The sequence below is a fragment of the Acartia tonsa genome, chromosome 10 (assembly GCF_053477335.1).
Source record: "Acartia tonsa isolate MP-2025a chromosome 10, ASM5347733v1, whole genome shotgun sequence".
NCBI lineage: Eukaryota > Metazoa > Arthropoda > Copepoda > Calanoida > Acartiidae > Acartia > Acartia tonsa.
In genome coordinates this window covers 16,028,603-16,045,419 of record NC_137269.1, presented here as the reverse complement: position 1 = coordinate 16,045,419, position 16,817 = coordinate 16,028,603, and the positions used below count along the sequence as shown (strand labels likewise).

Here is a 16,817-nt window from a genome sequence, read left to right as displayed (position 1 = left end):
AATAAAAATTGTTAAACGATCGCTACAGTCGTTTAAGAGATATTAGAGGACATGTAAACACATTTTTATTTTTAAAGACAAACAGATATATGTTATAGATTAATGTACCTACCCGCAGACTGTATCTCCAAGGTTAAACCTGCCTACTCAAGCTTTCTGAATCTCTAGTTGCTTTATTCATCCCTGAAAAGAAATAAAATAATATATTAGCTACTTTTTAACGAAGGATTGTCCGTCTGTTCGATGGTTCGTTTAACCACAGTTCCCTATTTTTTTTTTTTAAATACCTGTACTTTTTTAAATTTACATCAATGATATGTGCAATAGTGCAACATAAATCTGGAGACAAAGATCAAACAATAGACAAACAGACAATAACCCTTATAGAGTAGTATTTCTACTAAAAACAAATGTAAATACAGTATAAACAAAGTGAAGGTTACATATGCTTTGTTTCCATGCTTAAATTGATACAACTTTTTGGCACAAATGTGTATTGTACAAGTTTGACAATCTTGATACCCCCACCCCTTCGTTAAAGATAAAAATTATATAAAACAAGGAAATAAACATCAACAAAAGTGAGGCCAAACATATTTTACAAGGGGAAAGAAAAAGGTTCATTGACAATAAAAAAGTATCAGCTTTTAGTAAATATTGATAAGACTTCTTGACATTTTTTTTCTGACGAACAAATTACATAAAATGCAGGTAGCTAAGTATAAACCTACATTTTAAGACGATGTGATATAGAAATTTATTTAAAAGAAAGCTTGCATATGCTTCCCTGTAAAACCTGTTGACATTCTATCTATAAGCTTTAATAAAAAGTAGCGTTGATGACATATCGAATGTATATTGACATTACGACATTCATATAGCTTATCCTAGCCTAAGAGAAGCCAGTTTAAACATAAAATGGTTATGCGAAGTGTGGGGGATTTGGGTGTTGGTCCACAGGTGAAAAACGGAAATATGCCCAACTTTCTGCTTTGATCTAAATTAAGGTCTGCTACATGCTATGAAATTCTAAATTTAGTTTGTCATGGCATCACCTCATGTAAAGGTTTATTTAGGTTTTTAATTTTCATAATATTCATACAAATTAATATTAACAAATATAGAGTATCAACGCTTGTAATATTATTTAAAGTTTTAACAAAAATTCTAAATAAATCTACTTTAAAATTACGTAAACACAGGATACTTTTAGTATGGACATACTTTTATTTTGAGAGTTGATCACTTTTCTTATACATAGGATAATGTGTTGTTACAACGCTAATCATTAATGTAATTTACCGTGATATATAAAAGGAAAGTTAATAAGCAACTACTCCTTTAAAAATGTTCCAATATTCTATCAAAAACATTTGTCATACAAAAAGAATTTTTTTTTAGATATTTTCTTTTTAAAAGTGTATTATATTAGTAGCCCCCCGACCCAACCCTCAAGTTAATAAACGAAAAAATAGTAAAATGTTGCCTGAATCAATTATTTTTCTAAATAAGAACTTTAAAGGCTACTAGCATCTAAGAAGCTGAACGTACATGTTATTATTACAAATATTATTAAGTAGCTCTGATGATTCAATAATGTATTGTACAATTATATGGCACGTATTTGCATGCCGTGAGATAACTAGGCGGTTCTATTAAGTATTGTATATTCCAAATTACTTGTAGGCCATCTTTTTGGTCGGTGCAATGCTATACAAATCAGATGACAATACCAAATTATATTTATTTTCAGCAGCTATGTTTACTTAATAAAAGGCATATCGATAATATAGGCTATGGGAGGGGTAAGTACGGTCTACTAGCACTTTAAAGAAGTTTCCTCAGATTTTTTTTCTTTCAAAAATGCATTGAGTGACATGACATGGAAAAAAGAAAAATCAAATTCACTCAACATACAAAGGACTCGAATAAGTATTATCAAAAAAATTACAACTAGGATGGCAATATCCATAAGTAGAGAAAGAGTGAAAATCTTTCCAAGAAATTCTATTCACTAATACATTTTCTCAATTGAAAAAATCAGGTCCTTAAGAGCACGACAAACAGCCAAAAGGGCGAATTAAGGAATATAAAGATGCTTATATGTACAATGTACATAATACATATGTGCAAAAAAGTTACCAATTAAATATTTCGAAAAAAAGCTCGTGCAATCAAAGAGCTTGAAATTAATGAAGCACTTTTTATATATCCATGATTCACTCAAATAATTCTTTTATTGACTTGTACTTTTACAAAAATAAAATTTAAAATCTTTCATTTAAAATTCATTGTTTTTCTTGTAAAATCTAACTTTTTCAAGTAATAGTACTTTAAAACACAAAATGTGAAAGAGAGGGAAAGAAAATTATGATTTAAAGAAACAAGGATGATCACCTCTAAAAGTTATGAAACTTAAACGATAGTCCAAAAAGACAAGGTAGTACATCAGGAATAAGTGAGAGAAAGAGAGAGATTTAACGAAAAACAAGATGACAATATAGCAAGAAAGCGAAAAATAAAAATATAGATAGCAAAAGTAAATAGGAAACATGGCAACAAGACACGATCATTTACAGAGAAGCGGCTCCTTCCTAATCTTAAATTCATAGGATTACACGCTTTCTTCTCAGCAAAAATAGTTTAGAATATTCTTTTAATGAAATCTGACAAATTTAGTAATCAATCGACAACAACTACCTAAACTGAAAATATTGTAAACAAATTTTCCCACTTTTCTATTACTTAATGAAAATATTACTGTATAAAAGTTAACTATACTTTTTCCTCTGTTGGCTTTTAATTGTTGCGTTATTTATGGACCGAATAGCAATTTTTGTCAACTATCACAACGTGTTTAATGTGATTAAAAATTAATGAATAATTAAGCTATTTGTTATTTAATCAAGAAATTGACATTTTTTATATCATGATACACCAAGGATATTAAATTTTTATATCATGATACACCAAGGATATTAAATTTTTATATCATGATACACCAAGGATATTAAATTTTTATATCATGATACACCAAGGATATTAAATTTTTATATCATGATACACCAAGGACATTAAATTGGAAAACTTTTCTGCAACAAGAGTTATCATGTCCATAAGTAACGCGTCTGTAATAGACAATTTGTATGGTTAGAAATGTCCTATTGTTTGCAAACTTTGCATGACGATTCTCATAACAGTTAGGTACTTAAAATCTCACTATGTCCTTGCTTTACATCTTGTAGTTAGGTAATTTTGGGATTGATTTATGAAGTTAAAAAAAAGAATGATATAAATTCTTGGTTATTCTAGATTTATTTTGCTCTTTTTGACGGTCTGATTCGTTGAGTTTCGCTTTAATGGGTCCATCATCCTTGTTCTATGATATATAATGCCAAATGCCCATGATAGAAATGTTGTAAAGGATAGCAAACGATTGTTTCTGACATTTCAAAACTATACTTTACAAAGAAGTTGTATCAACTTTTTTGCTTTTTATTTAAGATAGCTAGCCGGTCCTTTCAGTAAGTAGTAGATGTAAAATTTTTCATAGAATTCAGATATGCAATCGGTTTTTTTGTAGACCTCTTATTTTTTAAGTAATTTAAGTTTTTTAAAAAAATAATTAAGTCGGTTTTAAGGTACTAAAACGCAACAAAATAAAAGAAGAAAATGGCCAGTATGAACAAAAATAGTAAGATCTTTAATTTGACACCTTATTTTAAAAATTCTGTTGAGTAATTATTGAAAAAATCTATTTTTTTAACCTCGGTTTAATAAAAACTTTAGACCTAAATATTTTCTCAAACAGACATAAAAAACATGGGTTCATATATACCTTTAGAATCAGAAAAATATTACGAATCTATTCTAAGCAAAATTGAAAAAGTTTTATAAAACTATAATAAAAAAAATAAGTTTATTTTAAGAATCATAATTTTCGGCTTTAAAGGGTTAGCTTGAACCAAACCTGAACAAAACCTAAACAAAAGACAATGCAATGTAGCAGATATTTTTTAAACACAAGAAACAATAATGTATTTTTTACTGCATTGTTTTGAAGTTTATAAACAGACTGATGCATATTTGTTCATAATTTTTCATTCTTTACATGTTCTTTAATATCACTATATTTATTGTAGTATCTATTGTATATATTGTATGAACGTTCTCCTTTTTTTCTGGCAATTCTATAGGTTAATTTTATAGATTAAGCTTCCCGATTCGTCAATTTTTGCGATTTGTGATTGGCTAGTTTAGTAGTTACAATTCTTAAAATAACTTTTTTCTTTTTTCTTTTTTTTATTACAATTTTTTTTAACTTTTTCAATTTTGCTTACAATGGATTCATATTATTTTTCTCATTCTAATGGTATATATGAACCCATATTTTTTATGTCTGTATGAGAAAATATTTAGGTTTAATGTTTTGATTAAACCGAGGTTAAAAAAATAGATTTTTTCAACAATTACTCAACAGAATTTTAAAAGTAAGGTGTCAAATTAAAGATCTTACTATTTTTGTTTATACTGGCTATTTTCTTCTTTTATTTTGTTGCGTTTTAGTACCTTAAAACCGACTTAATTATTTTTTAAAAAAACTTAAATTACTTTAAAAATAAGAGGTCTACAAAAAAAACCGATTGCATATCTGAATTCTATGAAAAATTTTACATCTACTACTTACTGAAAGGACCGGCTAGCTATCTTAAATAAAAAGCAAAAAAGTTGATACAACTTCTTTAAAGAAAATAAAGTTGTCAGAAAAAATCTTCTTATCAAATATTATATAAATAATTTTAAATGGAGCTTTCTATGTTGCTACTTTTATTCTAAATATACTTTTTTTTAAATTGTCTCTAAAATTGTCAGAAAAAAAGCTTCTTATCAATTATCATATAAATAATTTTAGATGGAGCTTTTAATTTTGTTACTTATATTACTTATATTCTACAGTTAGGGAGTTGAATCCATTTTTATAGAAGCAGAAATATAATCTATGATTACGGTTTTGGTCCTCTAAAAAACATAATCTACCATTCCACTTTCCCCTCTCTTGGTGATGATATTATCAAAGCCGATACGTTTTTTTTAAATGTACCATTCTACTTTCAATAGAGGCAAAACTGGAATGGTACATTTATGTTTACATATCAGCGTATGCATAAACATTGATTTCCCTATTTAAATCGACATAATAGTAATGGTATATTCTAGTTATTATTTTTATTTTACATAATTTTTTTTATATAATTAGTATTTTATACATTCCTACGATTAACATTATTTAATAGTATGTATGATTTCAATTATGTACGTCGATGTTAAAAGTGTAAACCACCATTCCAGTTTCGCCTCTCTTAAAAAGTGGATTGGTACATTTCAAAAATCGTATCGGCATTGATGATATCATCACCAAGAGATGCAAAATTGGAATGGTAGATTACAAAAATCGGGTATAGTCCTTTTCACGACATCCCTCCATTAGGAGCGATTCTTCGCATTTTTAAAATGGCTTTTTATAGGTTATTTTAGGTTAGGTTAGGTTATATTGTGTTAGGTGATTGCCCCACAGGGTTAGGTAATTGGCCCCGCAGGGTTAGAGCCCCCCGCAGGGGCTAGAAATAGGAGAAAAGCTACTGTGAAAAATACAAAGAATCGCTCCTTATGGAGGGATGTCGTGAAAAGGACTATACCCCAAAAATCATATTGGCGTTGATGATATCATCATCAAGAGAGGGGAAAGTGGAATGGTAGATTACGTTTTCTAGAGGGTCAAAACAGTAATCATAGATTATATTTCTGCTTCTATAAAAATGGATTCAACTCTCTAACTGTTTTAAATAGACGTTTTAAAACAAATCAAATATATTTCAATTCCATAAAATTACAAATTAAAAGTAAATTGAAATTAAAATGTTATGTCACTCATACAAACTTTCGTGCTAAATTTTTTTCAGTTTATTTAAAATCTTTTTCAAGCATTTAACTTTTATTTTCCTTGTTCAAATAAAGCACCAAGTGAGTTGTTTGGTTATAATCATAGCAAATGGTTCTATAGACTTTTATCACACCTAATTACATAAAAATCACGCAGACTCTTCTGTATTTATGTACTGTAGCCTTTTAATTTTATATTTTAAAACCAGTGAAAAGTATGACCTAGATTTTATATTACATGTCGCACCTATCAAAGCTTTACAAGGGTAAATATAGAGGTAAACAAGGACAGCTCTATCCATAACCCAAAGGTATAATCAGACTTTTTATTGATGTTTTATTTTTCGTTATGGTAGTATCATTAACATTGAACTTGTGTGTTTTTTTAAAAAAGGTGGGATGTTGCAAAGAAAACGAAGTAGCAGGTTTCGTCGTATTTTCACAGTAGCTTTGAATAGGTCATTTTAGGTTAGGATATGTAAATATGATTGCCCTTCAGGTTTAGAGCCCCATCGCAGGGGCTAGAAATAGGAGAAAAGCTACTGTCACAAAATTACAACAAGACACGCTACTTCGTTTTCTTTCCATGATCCAAAAAGTGGTTAATTTTTTATCGTATTTTATGACACTTTATTCATAATTTTTTCTTACAATTGAAATGTAACTCCTTTTGTGTTTAGGTAATTTTTTCTGAATACCTGCTGGTTATAATTTTTTATTTGTCATCAATCCTAGCTGGATTTATTCAAAATAAGTCTGAATAATGAAGCGTACAACAAAATTATAAAAAAACATATTTAAAACACAATTTCTAGAGCTTAGGATTTTTTGCTTTAAACCACAGAGAGATATTATTGAAATACCGTCAAAATTACATTCAATGTAATGTTTTGTATAAGTGTTTAGGGGATTTGTGTGATTAACCATCAAGGGTAATAAATGTATTTGTTAGATATTTGTAAAAGTTAACTACGAAATTCTAAAGTTTACCTGAGGGAACCATTTTAGTCTTACAACTCATTTTATTATTTTTCACTTTTGAAAATCTGTAATATAGCGTTATCACTTCATTTTATCTGAAATTTAAAAAAAGTTTAAGTTTTTTATGTTTATGTTTGTTAGTCTGGTGAAAACGAAAATGGAAAGACATTGTGACCGGTTCAAATTTCCGGGACGTTTTACAAGTGTCCTGGATCTATGCCATTTGTGGGGGAAGCAAATTGTACAGCGCACCCTCCCTATCAAGGAAGCTAAAAGTAGTAATAAATCTAAGTTTCCATATTAAAATTCCGTACTACCTTTTAAGCAAAACTATGGCAAACTAAATATTGAATAAAAGGAAAGAATTTCCCCTCCCTCTTACTTCCATCCAGTCCTTTTTTCAACGATGAATTGAATAATTGATAAGATCTTTCAATCTGGATTCAAACAAAGGTTTAGGGATAGTTAAAAAGGTAAAATAAATTTAAATGGATCGTCAGAATCGTCAAATTAACACAAAATATTTTTTCCCTCTTCTAAAGTAAATAAAAAGACTAATTACCTAACTCTCTCTATATATATATACTTGCGGCTTCGCCCCTAGCCTCTTTGCCCCATGAGGTAGTTTTAAAAAAAATTCTCTCCCCATACTCTACTCCCCAATTTTTTTTTATTTAGGGGGGAATTTCATTGGGGGGGGGGTGTCCCACCCCCCAAGAAAATAGCTGAAAACCACCACAGGACCAATAGGTATATACCATGAAGAGTAGAATCTGATTGGTTCTGTGGTTACCGAGATCTTAAGCTTCAGACGGACGGACGGACAGACAGACATCAAGCTACTTTGTATTATTGATATATAGTTTTAGGTCCAAGCTCCCCTTCCAAATAAATCGACTTTACTTTCCCTTTAGGCGAGGCCGCTAGTTTTGTATAAGGTAAAATATTTTCCTATGCCAATATCTCTGGTATATGATAAAGAAAGGAGAGTAAAGTAGTTCTCATATGAGAGAAAAGAAAATACTTTGGATTAGTTCAAGAACAACCTAAAGAATTTACCATCTTTAGGCTAATGTAATTACTAGGATAAATTAAACTGTGTCCACATGTCGCGAAGCAACAATTAGAATTGGATAATATAGCTTAATGATTCAAAAAGTATTTGTAATTACTGAATTCGTTAAATAATCTGTCATTTGATATCCGTCGAACGTTTTACACGAATATGAAATTAATAATCGCACAATGCAAATACTACAGTGCTTATGCCATAGAGAATCTCCCTAATAAAATTTTAATTCATAACTAGTAATTGACAGAATTACCCCAATCAACAAAATATACATAAAAATAAATTTTATATTGTTTCCAAGCTCAAAATTTTCCATGGATAAAAATAGCATAAAAGCCAACAATTTTGTTGAAAGGTTTTGTACAAATTAAATCCTAGAAAAATGCAACCTCATAAGGTTGGAGCATTGGAGGGCCACATTGGAAAAATATTGTTAGCTTGCATTAAATTCGAATAAAATGTGGAGCTATAAATGAAGATCTTATTTAGATTTTTTTAAGCGTAGCTTCTCTATAATTGGTTTGGGAGAAATAGGTATAACAATTATCCAATTCCACCAAGAAATATTATTTTTTTCTGAAAAAATCATTGAACAGCCAGTGGAATAGCACTATACGTAAGAATTTGAATGAAAATTAACAACTTGGGATCGATATTCAATATATTTTTTAAATCAAAATAAATTATCTGTCGCTTTATTTAAAAATCCAAATAAAGAATTTGCTTTGATTAGAGTTCAAATATGTCCATTGGTTAAGAAATTCTTTAACACAGCTGGTGAAAACGAAATATTTATCATTAAATCATTGTAATTTTTGTTATGTAGTAGAGTAGATATGAGTTTTTATTAGAGATTATTATTACTTAAAATATGTAATGGTTAAAAAGTGCATTAAAATACAGGAGAATCCATCAACACGGTTTTGCAGGGAACTAAATTCAAATTCACACAAAAACTACGTAAATGTATCTAATTGTTACTCGTGGCTTTATCCTTGAGCCTCTAGCCAATACAACAAATTTTTAAGAAGGGCTTATTAGCCTTATAGAATTTCAAATTTTAAAGGAACCCCTTTCCCAAATGACAATATTCCCCCACCCAAAATAAAATTCATATGCCATTTTTTTTATCCCCTCCCCCACTCTCAAAAAAATTATAAGAAAACTTTAATAGGCAAAATTGTCCTCAGTGTTAACCCTTAACGGTTTGGGGGGGGGGGCGTTGAACGCCCCCCCATCCGGTTTTTTCTTTCTCATTTTCTCTGTGTGAAAGATAAAGAGCCCAAACTGCGTGACTTTTTAAGTATGAGTATGACACATAACTGAGAGTTGGAATTTTTTGAATATCTCTATCCTGGCGGGCACAGGATGCCAGCAAACCTGGCAGGGTGATCCAGGTAAAGACCAAAAATATTTTTTTGACTTAAACAAAGCATTTTATCTTACTAAAATACTAAAATATCCTCTAGTAGTACATTCTCATATGAAATACAGGTGTTAAAGTCAATTTTAGGTTCCAGGTATGATCCTGCAGGTCCTGATCCTCCAGGTCTCCAGAAATCTTTAAAAGGCTCCTGTGACCGCAATTTTTGACTTAGAGACTTCAAATTTTAAACTTAAGCTTTCCTTACATGTCTACATAACGTATTAAAATTTCATAAAGATCCGCCGCCGTTTTCCCGCCGACTGCGGCGGCTGGCAGCTGCCAAGTACAGCTGCGGCCGCTGAAATTTATGTTTTGATATTTCTAATATAAAATTTACATAAAGATAAACATTTTCTGTAAAAAAATTGTTTTTCTAGCTTCAAAAATAAGAAAATTACAGCCGTTTGAAATTTTTCAGTAAAAAAGGACCTAAAAACAAAGGTTGTTAAATAAAGGGGTGAAGGAAGCGAAAATTGACTTTGACTCACAAAAGGTCGGAAATTCATTATCAAACAGGGGACTTGCACAAAAATGTTTAGCCCTCTAGGTCAAATAGGAACTGAGATAATAGGGCCCCCCCCCCCCCCGACTGATTAAGGTGCGGCGAGGGGCCCGACTGTAAAGGGTTATTGTAGTTTTGACTTCACAATAACGATAATTACTTTGACCTAATGACGGATGTAGGGATATTGAATTTGGTACCATAGATGGCAATTAGACACAATAATCCGTCCAATAATAAAACAAGAAAGCAGTCGAAGATTTAGTTTATGATGAGCAACATAAGATTCAATCTCATAACATACTTGCAGAGGTATTGTTCCTACATTTTTTCTAGAGGTCTTAAAAGGGATTTTTCATTTGGGCTTTCTATAATTATATATACATATGGACTAATATGCGCTTAAAATGTTTCCCTTTCTGGGCCAACAAAACTGGTAATAATTATATTACTTTAATTTATTATTAATGGAAAATTGTTATAATACGACCCAATAATGTTTCAGTATGACTATGAACTGGTTCTAATCCAGCGGATATTAATCGGTTTCGAAACTGGAAAATAATATTAAACCTTGCTATAATTTTCCTTATCCTTGTGGGTGACAATTCATTTAAGTTTGCATGACTTTGGAACTTAATTTTATGTTTAAACAATACAAAATACAAAATTATCAGCTTAAATAGATTGTATCACAAACCAGTCAATCTAGTAAACTATTTCACATAAAATGTATTTTGTTTTAGCAGTAAAATGTTAAATATTGTTATTAAAACAAAAAAGGAACTGTACGTATTTTTATTTGGAAGATTAGGTAAGTAAAGGTTAGCAGATTCCTGCATGGTTAGTAGTCCGGATGTTTTTTTTAATTAGCGGGATGGGGAGTGGGAAATGATTAAGAATTTGGTTTAAGTGAAAGAATTAGTAACTGTATATTTTGGTTGTACGGAGAAAACGTTAAATTGTGGTAGGTCAGGTAAACAAAGTAAAGTGCATGGTGTTCAATCATTGCTGTAAATGTTATCAGAAACACATATTTTTATTTAAACAATATTTTTTTGCATTTAAGCTTGCCATGAACAGGTATAATAGTTTTTGCTATTATGCTTCTCTTGCAAATTAAATTTGCAGTTATTACATTTTTGTAAATTGTGAACACGATTTACCATCAAATTTATATTGCATTCAATAATTACAATGATAATACTACAACTTTTTATTTGCAAAAGTAGAAAAAGTTTTTTCTGTCATTTATTCATTTTGTGATGTTTTATTTAATTTTAGTTGCCCTTATCCTATAGACTAATTTAAAGCTTAATGTCAATTAAAATCTTGAAAACAGATTTTCTTAAGATGTATTATTTCTTTTGAATTCGGTTAATAAAGGTATAATACCTTTGAAAGTAAAAACATAAAAAAGTTCGATTTTTATACAAATTTCAATATTTCTATTAAATAAATTTTTGACTTAACTAATGATTATTAAAGATCAAATAATATTTCTTCTAAATATATATAAAAAAAAACTTTTAATAATCAAGAAAAGAAGGAAAATAATATTGGAAAACCAAACCGATAAGATAAACTATGTAAAAAGAAAGTTTTACCCAGTTACTTTTATTTTGTTTATCATAAGCGAAGCTTATCCATACTTGGGTTTTGACTCAATTTTAAACTAAAAATGATGATTAACTTATCGTAACGCAAAATATGTTGGTTTAGTAAATCATTTAACATTTGTATTTATAAAAGTTCAGTATACTTTAATGATCGAAGACAATTCCAGAGTTACCTATTTAATTAAATTACACTTTCATTTTTTGCGAATTTTACGCAAAGTTGTGTATTAGCGTTAAGTCAAATGTGCTTAATAAGTCAAACTGTTCTTAATTTTGACCAATTATATATAAATGAAATTACCAAAATTAAGAACTGTTTGACTTATTAAGCACATTTGACTAAACATTAACACACAACTTTACAGCCTTTTTCGTGTTCAAAAGCTTTTTATACACCAAATAATAACCAATTTTGTTACACACTATATAAGAATTTAGGCTTCGCTTTTATGGATGTTAACATCCTTATTCTTATTTGTAATTCACACTGCTACACTTTTTATACATTCATGAATATCAAATAAATATGTTACAGTGCTTTTATTAGATTTATTCACAGTTAGGTACATGAACTATGCTACAGTGCTATTTTTGGATTTATATACAGTTAGGTACATGAATTATGTTAAAGCTTTTATTACTTACAACAACAAAAATTAACGGAATAAATCAATTTATTTTGTACTTTTGATTGAAGGTAACACTTACATTTTTTTGACTTGATTATAGAGATGCTTTGTTGTCCTAGGAATCAGATGAATAGGATAACTATGTCACTTTAAACATATAAATGGACGCACGGACATTCTGGTATCGAATAAAAAGTTGCTACGCTTTCTAAATCGTACCTAACTATTATAGAAATCCATTACTGACGAACTTAATGACGGATTGAAAATAACTATAGAAAAACTTTGTTTTTAAAAGATAATCGTAAATCACATCTTAATAGACTTATAAAATTGTTAAAAAAAAGCTTTGATGTTAATATTCTAGAGTTATTCCCATTAATGTTTGAATTTTTAATTATGTAAATCTTTTCTGAAAGTCATACAAAACAGAACAAATTTATATTATAATAAAAATTATGGTATAATATGTATTTTATTTTAATTCCATGGCCTCATATTTTGATAATTTTCTAACTTATAATCTATTGAGAATTGCGAATTTCGTAAACATTTTAACAAATATTTTTAAGTGAATTTTTAACTAAGAGAAAACAAAAGATTTAGTCTAAAAAGCTTTCTAAGAGTCCTTAAAGATATCCTGCACTATTTTTATAATTTAGCTAAAATTAATTACATTATGGTTGAAATGAAAGTTAAAATCTTATCCAAAACTTCATAGACATTACAAATCTCATTAAAAATCTCGCCTTAGTAGAAATAAACTTAAACAAGGATAGTCATGTCCATAAGAATAACAAAATAGAAATAAATTTTCGAGAATGGCATTGTATTACAAATTTCGACGAATTAAAATAAAGAACATAAAATTCATACACGTTTTGATAGCCCGGTCCTTCGGGCACGGTTATTCCAAAACTAATATAAAACTGTTTAAATACTTATAGTTATGTGTCGACTATTTAATATTTTTTAAAAGTAACAATGGCTGATATATTTTCAATATACCGTTATTCAAATCACTCTGTTGACTAAATTTTTTTCTACTCTTGCCACAACCAAGAAGAAAAGTCTCCAAGAAAAATTATCAAACAATAAAAAAATATCTCATATCAAATAGAAGATCATGTGTCTATAAATATTTTATTTGTTTTTTTTTCATTTCTTCCACTAAAAAGTATCTAAGGATAAAAGAAGAAATTTGTTAGAAGGACCTATGTTACATATATATAATAGTTTTTTTTTATTTATCTTTTTACTCTTCTATATTTAGTTTGTGTTGTGCGTACGTAAAATAATATACTAATGCGAGTTTGTTAAAAATGTTCTGTCGATTTAAAACTCTAGTTTCCATAGACAGTACTTAAGAGTAAAAACAAATGAACTTCGAGGTTTAGTTCAGACTTTTGTTGAGCTTCGTCCTATGACGTTGTTATCCTTGCATGATTAATCTTTTTCCCATTATTTTTAATCTTATGGAAGAAAAAGAGAGATAGACAGATAAAAAGAAAACTCATGAACTATAAAATAACTGTTGAAAAGACAGACAAACAAGGATTACAACATCCATAGGTAACGAAGCATAACAAAATAATGAAATAGAGAGAATATGCAGAAAATAAAAATAAACTTTCTTAATAAGTATTTTTGCTTTTTAAAGTATGAACCACAGACAAACGGACAAAAATGTGCACAAGTCATCTTCACTAAAAATTTTAGCTGTCTTTCTAACAAGCAGTTTCAAAAACGTTTCAGACAGACGGACGATGACATGTAATTTTATAAAGTAGCTTTGCTACCACAAACCATGAACTTTAAAATAACTAATGAAAAGAAAGTTAACTTGAATGAGAATGCAAATAGCACAGTAATAACCATAGACGTCCAAGGGGGGGGGGGGTAATGGGGCGTTTACCACCCTCAAAAAAATTTTCATTTTACCCCCCCCCCCCATTTAAAATTTAGGAGGGGGTATTTACCCCCCCCCCAAACAATTTTGGGGGGGGGTAAATACACCCCCCAAAATAAAAATCTCTGATAAAATTTTTTTTTATAAAATTTCGGCGCGCTTCGAACGCAATTTTACCACCCCCCCCAAAAAAAAAAGCTTGGACGTCTATGGTAATAACAATAAGATATAATTCAAATAAAAAGTGATTAATACTGACATAATAAAGACACAGTTATCCCGAAGCGCACAAAATGCGCGAAAAAGACTTATTAACGCGAGTTTTCTTCAGTCAAGCCTTCTTAGTGCAGAAATTGATCTTGACTATTCCAGATTGTTTATATGTTTTTTTTATACCTTTTAAGGTTAACAAATTTTTAGACAATCGATACCAGGAATATTTACAGTGAAATGCACCTGATCCTAACGTTTTGTGTTAACCATGTGCCATTAAAGTGATCGTTTAAAACTATAACTATCGTCATTACATTAAAATTATGTTGATTGTTGATAAAATAAAAGCACCAACTTTTGGCAGAGTATCTGTATGAATAAATTAAATTATTGTTTCCTAATTCACATTAATACCATTATTATATTTGTAAAGTTTCTCCAAAATTAAACAATGAATTACAGTTTCTATTTCTCTAGGATTTCATACAAAACAACAAAAGTTTTTGTCAAAAACAGCGAAAACGTTACAGAATTTAATTAAATCAAGATTCAATAGCCTGCAATATTTTCCCATGCTTTCTGTTTTGATAGCTTTAAATGCGGCTAATATAAAAGTAACAAGATGTCTATCTGTTTTTATGTGAGTAACTAAGGATCTCGCTAACCGCTGAAATGATATGGTTTTTCTGTACAGTGGAGGTTATTGGGGACGTTTTAATTACTTAACTATTAAACCCCCCCCCCCCCCCCTACCCCTACCTACCCAACGCCATCCTTCGAGTGCTCCTAGAGCCCTATTGAGGCGCAGCCGCTAGTTGTAAATAACCAATAAACAGATATAAATTCAAATAAAAACATTAGGACTTTAAAAACATTAAAAACGTCCTGGCTAACTATGCTCCTAGGACAAGATACTTCGCCAATTAGCAAGGTTACAAGGTATTTCATTAACTTTTGCTAAATTAAAATTTTGTCTGAAAGTAGGACTGCCATTTGTGTTCTATTTAATGAAATTAGTCTGCTGGAATGTAATTATAAATTACGTGTTTAAACCTTTCATCTCATTTATTATTTTTTTCTTTTTCGTTAATCTTCATAAAATTGTTATTTTAATTTACCATAAAAAAATTAAAATTGGTAAAAAATTCTTAAAAGCCTAATTCTGAAATAAAAAAATCAGCATTGAATCAAAAATAGGATGATAAAAGTTGAAAGTGTAATTCAAGTTAAAGTAATAATAAACTTTAAATCAAAATTATCTTATGACATATTCATTAAACATAAGAATAATATTGTGTGTGTGTGTGTGTGTGTGGTATGCCAAGGTGTGTTTATTTATGATAAAACAATGTACGATGAATTGAAGTACCATCCTACTGATAATTTTTATTGCTCATTTTTAAACGAAAAGAATTATTTGTAACAACTTTGGATACTGCTAGTTTATACCAACCTATCCCTTCCTTTCTTACTCTCAAGACTTGTGGATTGTGTTTTTACAAACCAATTATGTAAACATATGTATCACTAAACCTACAAAAATGACTGAAACTCCCTTTGAATCCACTAATCGTATTTCTTCATTAGTCTATACAGCAAAATGGTAGTCAGAAGTTTTTAGAAGTACAGTACTGCCACGTAATAGTCTGGTCCCTACGTACGTTCGTCCGTTTAACAAAGGTATTTGACGACATCTTTTAGTTTTACACTAAAAAAATTTTAATGATAAAACTTTTAAATTGTATATAAACAAGGATGATAACATCCATAAAAGCGAAGCTCTGAAATTGAAGGACAAAAGAACATTAACACTTGTAGATTGTCAGAAATGAATTAGCAGAATAATTATGCATCAGAACAAACAATATTATAAGTAAATTTGTTGCAAAACTGCATAAATAGATGATACTGTTTAAGGACATACTTACATTTTTGGGACTTGTTTATAGAGATGCTTCGCTTATAACATTTAATCTACAAAAATTTGTTGTCAAAAAAGTTTAAAAAACGACATGTTTAAAATGGACATACGGACATTCTGGTATTGATTATAAATTTTCTTAATTGTACCTAACTTCTACAGGAATCATCATGCAAAATTTTGAATCGATAGGCCAATTCTAACCTGTTTAAATTAATGAAAAGAGCTAACTTTGACGGACGGACGGACCGACCCTAATTATAGAAAAGCTTCGCTTATAAAAATGGTTTATATAGAAAACATGCTAAATATATCATTTATTGTATAAGATAAATAATACATAAAATTTTCTGTTTTTAATTAATTTAATTACTAGTTTGTTACTGCTGCTCTACATAAGGACATAAATTTCCTTTTTTCTTATTACTCAGACATTTTTTTTCAGTGCTTCTAGACAAATCATACATTCACAAATCCATCATTAGGATATAATATAGTAACATATAACATATACATACATTAACATAGAAAAAGGGTAAAGTAGCTATTTTATTCTTTAGTTCAGTATAACAATTATTTATTTAAATTTTAAAATAGTTATAGAT

At 29.3% G+C, this 16,817-nt stretch overlaps 1 protein-coding gene across 1 annotated transcript in view; it reads right to left on the bottom strand.

Annotated features, from left to right (window-relative positions):
* The window catches only part of LOC145330454 (uncharacterized), a 47,433-nt gene extending 40,415 nt beyond the window's left edge, over positions 1-7,018 (bottom strand). The window contains exons 1-2 of the mRNA XM_080175088.1: positions 6,931-7,018; positions 113-183 (exon numbers count right to left, since the gene is read on the bottom strand). The gene's annotated coding sequence lies outside the window, so the exon portion shown is untranslated. The remainder of the gene's footprint in view (positions 1-112; positions 184-6,930) is intronic.
* Between the last annotated feature and the right edge of the window lie 9,799 nt (positions 7,019-16,817).